We start from the raw sequence: 13282 nt of genomic DNA on the forward strand, positions 1-13282 counted from the left end.
ATCTCCAGACTGATACATTTAAGTTCCTAAAACATCCAACGTGCTCTTTTTCATAACAAAAGAGTTCTGTGGTAGAAAACCAGCTTGGATGCAGAATGTTCTTCAGATAGATAAATAACCCAGTGTACAGCTCAATTTCAATTTCCACGATGAAGTAACAACTTTCTTGGCATTCAAAGAAGAAACAAAGCCACAAAGATGGAATTGTTAAATGTAACAATCTGTTTCAGAATTGTACTTTCCATTTTGTGTTTCCCCTGCCTGCATGCCCTGGTTTAGGCTGTGCCAGCATCTCTTTTCCTCTGCCCTTGCCAGTCCCACCATAAATCAGGAGACAAGTGTGAATTGCCTTGACTTTCCTATTCATTGCTGCCTCTAGACTTTCCATAATATCCCCTGAAAGTTATCTCCTGTGCAGCAGAAAAGGATTCCAAAAATTCCTTATGAGGTTGAGTATACTTCTGTTTCTTTTTATTTTAAAAGTTGTGACAGATCTATTTGGGTCATTTCTGCCTTCTTTGCAAATTATCAAATTGCTGCAAAAGCAATACAATGTTTTCATGTTTGGAGGAATGTCCCTAGGGCTTTTGGTATTTAAAAATGTTAAAATACTATTTCTGTCTTGGCATACTGGGAGATGACTCTGGGAAGAAGTATCTCATGTTTGGGAACTTTACATGAACAGAAAATTCAGCAGTGGTTGTGCAGAAACTTTCAGAAAGGGTTCTTAACCTGTTATTGCAAGAATACTCTTTACCTCTTCACACCTTTTAGGAGGTCATGTCAGACCTGCTGCTCATAGATGTTTTGGAATATTTTCAGTCTCAATTTGTTTCTCCCTGAGCAGCTACTGTGGAAGGCTAAGACTGGTCAGGAGATTACTTGAAACATCAATTTTACTTGACTGTTACTTGGAAGACATCTCAAAATATATCATGTGAATTGCCAGCCTGCATCAGATGATTATTTTCTTACAGTGACAAATCCTGAACTGTTGTGACCAACTGTGGTATTTCTGGGGTGTTTTAACCTCTGTGAAATTCTTGTTTTACTTAATCCTGTCCTCATATATGTCAATTCTGGTGTGAATAACAGAATGTTTGAATGACCATCTTTGAGAGTTGGGGTTTTTTAGTCTCTAAATAATTCCAGGTGCACAGGTTAATAATTGTTGGAATGAAGTGTAGATAGCTCCTAATGTTGATAACCTTGCTTTTGTTTTTACCCAGATTCTTAGTTCAGTAACCACTTTTTGCTTACCTATTTCTGTTTTAAACATTGAAAATCTTATCTAATACTTCCACTTTTAAGACTGTTTAACCTGTAACTCTCCATTGCTTTTCTCTAGGATTGGGCCAGGTACCTAAGCCAGGTAATATTGAGCTGTGGGGTTATTACCAGGGGTCACGAGACAAAAGACCAGCCTGGGAGGCCTGCCTCAGCTGCTCTTGGGAAATGAAATAAGAAAGTAATTTTATAATGGGAGATTGTGAGCTCTACAGAATGAGGCAGATGTGAGGTGCCTGCATAAAGGCCAGAATTAGAGACAGGAGCTTGCCCTGTTGCTGTGGGCTCTGGTTTTTATCCTGATGGGTGAAATGGTAAATTGGATGGGTGATTCCTCACAGGTTTTGCCCTTTGCAGTTTCTGGGTTGTAAATGACCTCAGCTGGTGAGATTGAGAAAGTCAAGATTACCTTTAAATGCCCAAATTCCCATCTGAATCCTGTAAAGCAGATTAAAGGTTCAGTAGCAGAGTTATGGAGGGATGTGGGAGAACCTCTAAGCACAGAAACAGAAATTCTCAAACAAAGATACTCTGGAAACTGGAATATGGGAAAGTGCTAGAAAACAAAATAATACCTGAACACGGACTGGACTGCTGACCCGAGCCCTTGGTTCATCTCAAATAAATGACATTTACCTGTCTACATCAAAGCTGTTTTCCATCAGTGTCACCCAAACCATCCCCATCCTGCTCCATCACAGTTCTGCAGTGCCCCAAAGAGAAAGAAAGATGCCTGTAAAATCTTCTGTTACACAAGTAATGGTTTAATCCTCATGCTGTGTGTCAAGGTGATGCATATCTTTAAGATCCACAAGCTTTAAAAAAAAAAAATCATTATAATTGCAAGTCATAAGGAACTAAAGGAAATTAAGACAGTTACTATGGAAGGGCTCAGTTTTTCAAAGTGCAAAATTCTTAAATTCTTTGTCTCCAGTGTTTCTGGAGTATTCTATTGAAATAGCCAGTCTCTACAGGAAAAGATAATATAATTAAGGGTAAAAAAATATAAAATAATTCTGCTGCTTGAATTAGTTCTTGAAATGAGAGCACGATCTTCAGAACTGTGGGTAATGTTGATTCCCAGAGACTTTGCACAGTCAACTTTGGTCTAGTCTGTGTGACAAAGTGGAAATGATAACAAAATCTACTGAAAACACACAGTCTGTCTGAGGATAATTGATGTTCTCAGTGTCTGTGTACAGAGGGGTGAATATTGATTTGCTGCCATCTACAGCTGGGTTGTTCCTCTCCTTTTATTGTTTTCTTTTTTCCTTCCCCCCTCCTTCTTCCTTTTCCCACTTTCCTCCTCTTTTTCCTCTCTTCTTTCCTTTTTCCTCATTTTTTTCCCTTTCCCTCCTAGTTTTCTCTTTTTTCCCCCCTTTGATGAATATTTAGGTGCCATGTCCTGCCTTCCCACATTTTTATTCTTAAGAGCTTTGTTTGCCAGGTAAATTATTTTAATTTGTACTACATGGGCTTGGTATTTCAAAAGCTAAATTGAGAAGTATTTTATTATTATTATTATGTGACTTTTCCAGAAAAGTTATAAAATCTATCTCTATATCTTTAAATGTGATCTAAACACCAGTCTTGTGGAGGCAGAGGGGTTAAATCAGCTCTAACCTTATCCTGGATGGATTATTTAATACATATTTCACTTTAGCATATTCTCTTTGTTCACAGGAAACCATCACACAGTGTTTCTAACATCTATTTCTGTATTATGATCTCTTGCTGCTTTTTTATTGGAAGTGAGAGGACACTAAAACAATTATAGTTCACAGTTGTATTTTTCTAGGATTTTCCTAAAACTGACCTCCACTGACCATTCCTACCATACTCACTAAACTTCATTCATTTATTTTTTTTAAATAAATGTCTTTATTGTCTTAACTTGTGCTGTTGCCAGCAGGGCAGGGTGGCAGCAGAATCTGTGCCATTTATTTGGGAATAACAGGGCTTGAGAAAGTCTTTTTAGCAAATGAGGCCATATTTTGGGGATTATTGCTATGTAGGATTTCATAGTTCATGATTTTCAAACACCGTTTGGAAAGGTCTGAAACCCAGGAAGAGTTCCCCTGACCTGCAGAAGTCACGAGTGTGTTGTGTGTTTTTAGGCAGAGAAGTGTAATTTAAGGCATTTTCCTGAAATCACATCACCTGGGCCACCTTGAGTTACTGTTTCTCTCTCAAGATACCCTTAAATCAATTTTCTACAGCACATCTACCTCAAAAGTCTTTTTGTAAATCTGAAAATGTACAGGCAATTACTTTATTCAAGAGTTCCAGAAACACTCAAGAGGGGTACACATCTGATGCAACCCAGCTCATTGGAGCAGTTGAACAAATTAATTCCTCCGAAGTCACTTGCTGTTAGTAATGTAGATTTCTTTCATTTGAGCATTTTCAAAAATTCACTTTTCTTCTCCCAGCTTTGGCTGCAGCTGGTGGATTGCAATGCCAAGGGTGCAGCATTTCCCATTGCAGAAAAGGAGAAGGGGGGGGATATTTGGGGTATTATTGTGGTTTACAAAGGGACACACTTGTAAGCAAATATTTACAAGTTAATCTCTCTTGTTAAGCCTTTGATGCTGCAGTGAGTTTCTGCTGTCACTGAGGCTGAAAAGGCAAAGCAAACAGTTTGTTTTTCCCTGCTTGTTCCTGCCTGTGCTTGAACCTTGCAGGGCTGACCCAGTTGGAAAGTGGCCAGAGCAGGGGAGGGTTGGGGGTGAGGGCTGAAAGAGGAGAACCTTTCCAAGGTCACAACTCAAGGAAAAATGCTCAGTGTGTCAGAGCATTTGTCATCCTTCCTCCTGCAGGATGCTTGTACTTCACGTAGTGTGCATTAAGATATAACGTGATTTACTGATGTACCATTGACTGGCTTTTAAGGGAAAACATTGTCATTTTTTAGCTGAAATAACTGAGATTTTTCTCACTGTGGTACCAACAATTACCAGCCATTCTTACTTTCTATTTTATGGTAAGCTAAGTATAAAACTTGGAATTTATATGGAGATCACTTGCAAAGCGAGTCTGAAGTTCAGTTCCTAAATTTACTCTGAACAATAATAATTCAATAAGTTTGACTTATTTTCAAGAGTTATAAAAATAGTTTGACTTATTTTCAATAGTTTGACTTATTTTCAAGAGTTATAAAAATAACAGGCATCAATATCCTTGTTCTTCCTTCCTATGTCTATTTACCAAGCAAAGAAATAATTAAACATCTTCAATTAGTATTTTTCCTTTTTTATTTTGTCTGTAAGCCTCAGCTCACCTGCACCACCTCAAAGTGACTCAGGTGTAATTAAAGGAACATGTTTTTCTCATTAAAATCACAATGTTGTCACAAATAACTCTTCTAACAGGAGTTGCCAGTTACAAGAGATTCTTGTCCTTGCTCTGACAGTGGATAAGTGAATAGTTGGATCTGCTTGAAAGAAAACCAGAAACTATTAATATGGGGAGTAAAAATACTCCCAAACCAAATCCCCAAATACAAATGATAGTTTGAAGCTTTTCTAATAAACACCTTCCCAAATGCCCCAAGTTTCTGCAGGGCCACTCTGCTGTGGTCAGTTTTGGATGAAGTCTTGATTTTTAGGGGGAGAAGTGTCTGTAAAATGCTCTTAAAACCTATTTTCTTCCAGGAATTTTGAGTGTGTTTTGCTTGCTTAAAAGAAAAAAAATGCTTCCTGGTAACAATTTTAAAGTAAATTAAATGACAGATGAGAATTAGAGCAGTTGAGAGTAATTTTTATTTTGGAATTCTTTTTGCATTAACACATCTGCAGTGTTGATGAATATATGGAAAAATGAAATTGTGCTTCTATCCTGCCGTGTCTCCAGTGTGACAATAAATCACCTTTTTTTCCTTTTAAAACGTCTGGCCTTGTAATTTATGTTTGCATAACCCATTACTAAATTCATAGTAGGTGTTTTAGTTGGCAGGCACAATTCCAGGGATTCAGTGGACCTATTTTAATACTGAGCTTTTGTTACTGTTCATAATTATGTGTAGAAATATATGTATTTTCTTAATTATGAAAAACCAGCCTGCTTTAACTTTGGATCTCTTCTCACTTCCTCCACACAAATAGTGCTTTAAAGCTTTGACAGAATTAGTGCTTTTTTGACTTGAGAAAAGAAATGGATTTACCAGGCTGAGGGTTTTTTTTCCAGTTTTGAAAAAGCAAAACACAGAAAAAGTAATAAAGTACAGAAAGCAAAGTTGTGATGCATCCCTGGTGCTATTTAGAATTTTGGAGGATTCTTTATATTTTATAGACCAGTAGTAAATATTTAGGGCAGCATCAAGACAGTATGCAAATAAAAGAAGTTTTATTAATAACCATTATCTGGCCTGTGGTAATAAATATGTATGACTCACAAAGGAATAAACCCACCCAATAAATATAAAAGCCATACAAAACCATTAACAATTTTTAATGGACTTGCAGATGGAATAATTTAATGCAAGTGTAGTTACTCAGGTTCCAGCTCCTGTAACTATTCCTCATCTCCTTGAAAGCTTTCATCTGAAATGCATTGCCACCATTCAGGATTCCACCTTGTCTCTGTTTAAAACCATAAAGCTGTGGTTTCACAATTTTTGAAGCACTAATGCTTATTTATGGCCATGGTTCTGCACTTTTTAAGTACAGAGGTGGTTATTTATCTGTTGAACATCCAGTGACTTTTTAAAAAGGAAGTTTTTCTTCAGCAGTAGCAGCACTAGGCCAGTGTTGAGCAGGAAGGATGGGGAGTTGGGAATGAGCTCTGTGCTGGTGCTACCCTGGCACAGGACTGCCACTGGGACAGATTTATTCATTCTTGTCACCCAGGGACACTGGGGTTGTGTTCCCCATCCCTGGAAGTGTCCAAGACCAGGTTGGATGGTTTGGAACAACCTAGATAGTGGAACTGGATGAGCTTTAATGTCCCTTCCAACCCAACCTATGCCATGATTCTATTATTATCACTTATTAAGATAAAAGCTGTTAAAGAACCCAAACCTGAGGCACTTCTGGTCCAAAATGGTTTTCTTGTGGTTCTCTGTAAATGGAGAAAGCAATGAAAAATGCTCAGTTCATAAATGAAAGCAATCTGGTTCGTGGAATTGGATGGTAGATACAGCATCATCACATCTCATAAAAAGCTTCTGCTCTGGTTTTCTACGTGTTTTGTTTCCTACTGGGTAAAAACCAGTAATTTAAAGTATTTTGAAGAATATGTCAGGTTTGTCAGTGTTTGTGTGTGGGCACCAAGGACCTTTCAATAAAATACTGCAAAAGAAACTTGTGTTGCTGGGCTGAGTGCTGATAGATGAGCTGCTCTGAGGAAAACATTCTGCAAACATTCTGCAGGTTCAAAGCTGGTTTTAATCCAAACCTTTCATCCGCTGCGAGAGGGCACAGGGAGTGCTCTCAGAAACGCCCGAAAGTGTTAAAACTCCTGAGTCCTGTTTGTCAGAAGCGATTTGAGCCCAGCTCCTCAGCACTTTCTGTGCACTTTGGGGCATGTCCACACCTGCAGTGGAGCTGTGCTGGTATGGCCATGGCTTTCAAAGGCAGCTTTAATGCCTTCCTTGGCTGGCAGCAGCGGGCGGCTCCTTTCAAGCTGGCTGGGACTGTGCTGCACCGAGTTCCCAGTGCCACATCTCCCAGGCCTTAATCAGACTAATTAACCTGTTGCTGATCATCCCCTTTGCCTCTAAGTCCTGCTGATGAGGTGCTGAAGAACTGGGATGGGTCAACCAGCAGCACTCAGTGAAAACAAGAAGCCAGAGCTGGGCTTGGAGCTGCACTCACCTGCCCTGCCTGGGCAGGAGCCAGGTTATCCTGCCTCCAATGCCTGGATACTTGACTGTCTGGAAGCATCATCCCTTGCTCCTTGGGAAGCTCTGTCCGTTGACAGTATATCCACTGCATTTTGGGAAACTGTCCATTGTCTGTGGGAAACTATCCACTGCTCCCTGCACCAGCTTTTCAGGGCCTCCCTGGGCTGGGCAGTGCTCAGCTGGAGGAACTGGGATCAGATCCCCTCTTGTTTTCTAGCAAAAATCAGCCAGGCACTTGGTTCCAGGGAGTGGGCAATGGTCTCGGTGGTGGGCAGTATGTGTGTGAGATCAGAAGGGAGAAGATCACTCAGGCTGACTTCCATACTGATGTGATACTGATCAGTCATGTCAATTCAGAATAATCACGTGAATTCACATGATGATCACTCATGTGAATGCTGAAACTCAGCTTAAACCCAAGGGTTGGGTGTGGAAAGCAGCCCTCCAGTGTGTGATGCACCTTTTAACCCTGGCATCTTACTGCAAAGTGCATGTGTTGCTGCCCACGGTGCTCTTGGTTCATCCGTGCAGGTAAAATAAGGGCAGCAATAAAGAAATGAAGTGCTGCTTTATTAGGAAAGGGAAGACATTATTAGTCTAAGAAAAGATTTAAACAAAATCAGCTAACTGGTTGAAGTAGTTCTTCAATTAATGCTTGAAAAAGCATTAAGTTTAAAATGTTCTTTCAGTCAGTCACAGGAAAAGGCATATATTAAGCTCACCTGTTGAGAGGATTATCTCTGCTAAACACACTCATTTTACTTGAGACCAAAATAGATCCTTAAAAAATTAATACTGAAATAGGTTTACAGCCGATAGAGAGATTTCCTTCAGACCTGTTTTGTGGTATGCTCATCTGCTTTTTCAGGAATTTTAAGCATTGAAGGAATGAAGTCAAAGCTGCTGCTTGTCTTTGAAATGGATGCCTCTTTGATAAGCCTCTGATCTCTGTACCCAGAGTTGTAGTAGCAGATTCAAACACTGATAGTAAAATTGGGAGACTAAAATGTAGCCACGACAGCTTCAAACACTCTGTCTCTCTGTCAGATTCAATGCACAGGACATTGCCAGGAGTTAAAACGATGCAAAATTAAAGTAGCCTACTAAATTTACCTGCCATGGAGAATCCACAAAAGAGCTGCCACTTCTAATCCTCCAATTCGTTTCAAATTATTATTTTTTCAAATTGGACTCCCTGATCTCTTCAGCTCAAGCTGTTGTAGAGATTTGAAGAGCTGTCTCTTCTTGTCAGATCACTGGTTTAATAATAATAATATCTTACATTTATATAGTCCTTTTCATCCCTCAGCTTCCCAAAGTGCTTTACAAGCTCTCTATACCCAAAATCATGCAAGCACCTCTTGGGTGGCTGCTGCTCATCAGCTGCAGGAGTGTCTGGCAGCTCGTTGCCCTCCTTCCTCACTCCCTGAAAGCACCAGGGAGGGGTAAAAGACAAGGAGATGGTCCCAGTGCATCCCAAGGGGATGAGAACCACTGCTGGGATGTCCTGCCCACCCCAAAACTGGGGCCACAGTAAAGAACAGCCATCACTGCAGTCTTGCTGGTTTGTTTTCTGATGATTTATTTTTTTATTTCATTGTACTCACGGTCTGAAAAATCCCTCAGTCTCTGGAATTTGAAGGAGCAAGAGGAGTAACTTTGTACCACTCCTTTGAAAAATGTACATGGGAAAGTGCAGGTACCTTGAATATAAAGCAGTTATTTAAAAAAAAAAGAGTCCAAACCTCTACCCAGATATTCTTACTCATCTGTTTTTGTTGGAGACTGATGGAGAGCTGTTCTGACCTGTCAGCAAGTGCCTTCAATGGTTTCTTTAAACCTCCAGAACCTGGGGATGATGGTGCAGAACAGATTTTTGTCAAATTAGTTCTAACTCTTGAGGTAATGATTCCTGGGAGGGAAGAGGCATTGAAGTGGCATAAGGCTGCTCATTAGTGGAGGAGTCACAAAGTGAGTGCAGCCACTCTGCATTGGTTCTCCAAGGGAAAATGGCCAAGAACACATTGATGGAGGTTTAGACACAATTAATATAATGGGCTCAGGTTTCTGTAAGCATTGATCTGGCTTATTTTTTTTATTTCCTTTAGTACTTCTTGGTTTGGCTTCAAGTGTGCCCTTCCCGAGATTGCTGGTGCTGAAAGGAATATGAAAAACAAACCAAAAAAATCAGGGACTGCTAAACTTAAAAGGCACTGACACATCTGCAGAACATCCTGCTGTGCTGTGCTCATCTGAATTTGGATCATGTCCAACCTCATAACTTTTTCAAATTATTATGAATTTTGTGTTCTAGATACCATTAGAGACCATTTATTGTGTCCAGACTGACTTCAAATAATCCTGCCTTCTTCCTTACCCACCCTTTGGGGGTGGAGAGGATGCTAATGAGGAAGGCTCCTTTTCTGCCTGGGGGAAGGGATTTTACTTCAATGGTTTGGAGCCAGAAAGAGGGAAAGCTGGAGGCCCAGACATGGTCTCAGAGGCCTTAAAAATGTAGAAAAATAGAAAGTGTACATCCATAGACACTAATACTAATGGACACTTATCCTGTCTCTGGCTGTAAATTATTGAGATCCTGCTTCTATCTGGTAATGCAACTTAATCAGAATCAGTTTTACTGCTCTGACCCCATAGGGAACCTTCTAATTTCATTTTATTTTACATTTTGTCTAGTCACTGTGCTAGGAAGCTTTGTATCCAGTCTCCTGGTGACATTTTGAAGGTACATGCTGTTGTATTTACCTAAAAACACTGGAATCAGGAGGCTGCAGTTCAGTGCCATGGCTTTTTTCTTGCAGTCCTTCAGCTGATGGTCAGTTGAGAGGACACAAGGTGCCCAGCAGTTTGCAGTCCTGCACTCTGCTCAGGGCTGGGGTGATTAAAAGCATCCCAATGCCATGATTTCCTGAGCAGAATTCCCCAAGGCAGCCTGCTGCTGGGCTGTGCTGTGCAGAGAAGCTCTCTCTACAACTCCTGCATCTTGCAGCCTTTTCACCTTGCAGCTTTTGCTTTCCCCTCTCTAAATACGATGCCTGTGGTGCGCCTGCCTCCTCACAGCCTCAGCACTCACTTTGGGTTTTTCCAGGCTCCCCATGGGCAACAGCAGCTTTGTAGGCAGCAGGAAACCTGGAAATCAGCTGCTTTACACCTGTACATGGAGATGAAGGTCAGGTATCGGGGTATCCAAAGGTTTGATGGTCACACAGCATTTTAGAGCTCCCAGGGAGAACTTTTCCTCACCTTTCCCACCCAAACACTGCCTCTGCCAGGAGGGGGTGGCACTCCAGCCATCTCCTGTTCCTCCATGAAGGACAGTCACCAATTTTGTGCTGTGCCAGCTGCAACAGCACTTTCACCTTCATATAATACAGATGACAAGGGCAGGGATTTGGGAGAGGCTGAAGGGTTGATGCTGCTGCAGGTCAACATCCTTCCTGCTACTGAGGTAGAAGACACAACATCTGTTTGTAGTTTCCAAGGACATTATTCCCTGCCCAGTGCTGGCAGCAGCAGGGCACTGGTGGTGCCCAAGATGGGGTGTCCATCTCCCACACTGACCACGAGGTGAGCGGTGCTCGTGCACCTTTCTGTTCACTAACTCCCATATTTTCATTCTCTCAGCCTAGTCTAGCAGGCTTCTTAAAAGGGATTACACTCCCAAGCCTGGGATTCAAAGCTGGGTTTAATGAGTTTGATGAGCCTGTGTAGCAGACTTGCAGAGAAGCCTGTCTGTCTAAATAGCATTTTTAATAAATTCCCCCTGCTCCGGAGATTAGCCAGATTAGTGCAGGAGGGCTCCTTCCCCATGGATGGTGCCACATAAAGACAGGCTCCACTGATCACTTAGTGTTTGCCAAAAGTGAGTGTCTTTACACTTAAAACAGTGGCTCTCTGGTGCCAGAGCCCTTTGTCCTGGGTCAGCACTGGGTGTGAGGAGTGCAGGGTGTGAGCGCCGCGCCGTTGGATGCTCAGCTGCATCTCCACAGCCTTCTACCCTCACCCCATCTGCTGTGGGGGATGCTGCTTGCAGATCTCCCAGAAGTGATAACTTGCTCTAAAAAAACCCAAACCCAGCCTTCAGGATTACTTATTAAAGAAAGTAATCTGTGAATTCATGTTGTTTCCGTAAATTTCTGTTGGAATTCTCCAACTGTGAGCTGGCAAAAAGGCACTCAGATGTTCTCTCTGTGTATTTGCATTTAGATATTTATGTGTACGTACACACAATAAAAGTAGCTCTACTCAAAGATGAAACTGGTGATAGTGTCTTGGAACAAGTGGGCTACAGAATCCCTCCAATGGACAGGCTTTCCCACTGAATTCTGTCTCAACAATAGTGTTGGCACATTTTTAGATGTGTGAATATATATAAATAAGTCTTGGAAAATAGCAACTGATAAGGAATTTTTTTAAGTGAGCAGTAACTGGGTAAAATATGTAGGGATAGATGGTATGTCTTGTGGGGTATTGGCTCTTAAAACCTGTTGCTGGTCCAAAATTAGATATTGCCGTTCTGTTTTCCAAATCAGTGTAATTATGGAACACGGAAAAAAAAAAGATTTCTGCATACCTTTAAAATTTTTTTAATAAAAGATGAAAGAGCATATTTTGTCTGTGAGCTTTTGAAATATTAGAAGTATTCTGGGGAGATAGATTAGTTGGCAGACTGCATGTTGTTGGACTGCTGTTCAGAAGCAGTAGCAGCTTTCGGTGGCTATGAGCATTTTGATAAATCTGATAACACACTCCTTTCTGTGACCTTGAAACAGGGATTGTCTAGTCACAAACCTTGGATGAAATACGTGGATAACTTTTCCAAAAATCCTTCTATTACTGCAATGATCACACATAAAGTTCTTAGGCACATTCTGTTTCTTTTTTAAAATGCCTTCCTGCTTTAGAACAGAGACGAGAGAGAGTTGATATTTTGGGGGACTTGGGGGCATTGTTGTCTGTTTTCTGCACTTCCTTAAATTACACAGTCCTTTTAGAGTGTAACCTTTTAAAACACACCCCTACTTTATACCTGTACACGTGACCCTGGAAGATGGGGAAGGGGAGAGCAACATGAAGAAACAGCAGATAAAATTTGAACACTTTTAAGTTGACTTTTCTCAGTAATAGTTCTTTAATGGCTTGTGTTATTTTCAGCTCTGTAAAAGAGGGTGAAAAAATGATCCACAGCATCATCTGCAGCATTTAAGGATAAGCAGAGATTTAAGTGCCAGCAGCATCTCCAGGTTTCTTTCTTCCCTCAGCAATGATCTGAAGGAAGAGAACAAGGCCCACAAGTCCTGGCTTGCTGCTGCCAAATAGGAAAGGCTATAATTGAAACTTTGGCATTGGTTGCATGTCCCTTTCATAAGTATTTGCTTTGTACCTTGCAGGATTAAAAAAATTGGAAGTGAAATACAATCAGGTGTAAATGATGTTATATAAAATCTTATTGCCAAATCTCTGCTGTTAAGAAATAAAGTATTTTTTTATTGAAACGAATAATTTAATTTTGCCAGTGTACTAATTTTTTTTCTTGCTCTCAGAGTAGCAAAATTGGCAATTAGTATTCCAATAACCCAGTCTTATGGAAAGATTTGCCTTTTGTTAGATATGTTATAATTTATATATTACATAAAACCTAGTGTGTTCCATGCTTTAATATTGTTCCATCATTTAAAATTTGTGCCAGGAATCAGAATCTAATGTTGGAATTAAAGTTCAGAACATTCAACAGCTGCATTTATTGACTACAGAAGATAATGAAGGGATAACTGGTAGATATGTTGTTCTTGAACCATCCTGGGTTTTAATTCAATTATTTAAGACTCTGGGACACAATATTGAAGTCTCTATTAGTAAAACTTGCACGTTTTCTCCTGTGTTGACAGCTTCTAAAAACAAAAAGATTGGCTTGAAAATGTCAGTGCAGCCTGGGCTCCAAATGGCAAGGAGGTTTATTTGGAACTACTCTGCTGCTGCTCCTCTTCTCCCCCTTCTTGTTTAGGAACAAATCCTGTGTTTGTAGTAAGGATTTTATACAGTGATCTGCAGTCACTGGTGCCAGCAGCAGAATGCTGTTTGTTTAATAAAAGATTGAGTAAAAAGACACCTTGGTGTTTGGTCTCCAGTGCAGTC

General features: G+C 40.5%; 1 protein-coding gene and 1 long non-coding RNA gene across 15 annotated transcripts in view; one reads left to right on the top strand and one right to left on the bottom strand.

Annotated features, from left to right (window-relative positions):
* CUX1 (cut like homeobox 1) overlaps nt 1–13282 on the top strand; it is a 307420-nt gene that overhangs the window by 89406 nt on the left and 204732 nt on the right. The window lies entirely within an intron of this gene.
* Nucleotides 8661–10023, bottom strand: LOC137485671 (uncharacterized). Its single transcript, XR_011005415.1, has 3 exons — nt 9893–10023; nt 8936–9041; nt 8661–8832 (listed from the first exon to the last, which is right to left on the bottom strand). It is a non-coding gene; the product is annotated as an uncharacterized lncRNA (long non-coding RNA).

The sequence above is a fragment of the Anomalospiza imberbis genome, chromosome 20 (genome assembly GCF_031753505.1).
Source record: "Anomalospiza imberbis isolate Cuckoo-Finch-1a 21T00152 chromosome 20, ASM3175350v1, whole genome shotgun sequence".
In the NCBI taxonomy this organism is placed as follows: domain Eukaryota; kingdom Metazoa; phylum Chordata; class Aves; order Passeriformes; family Viduidae; genus Anomalospiza; species Anomalospiza imberbis.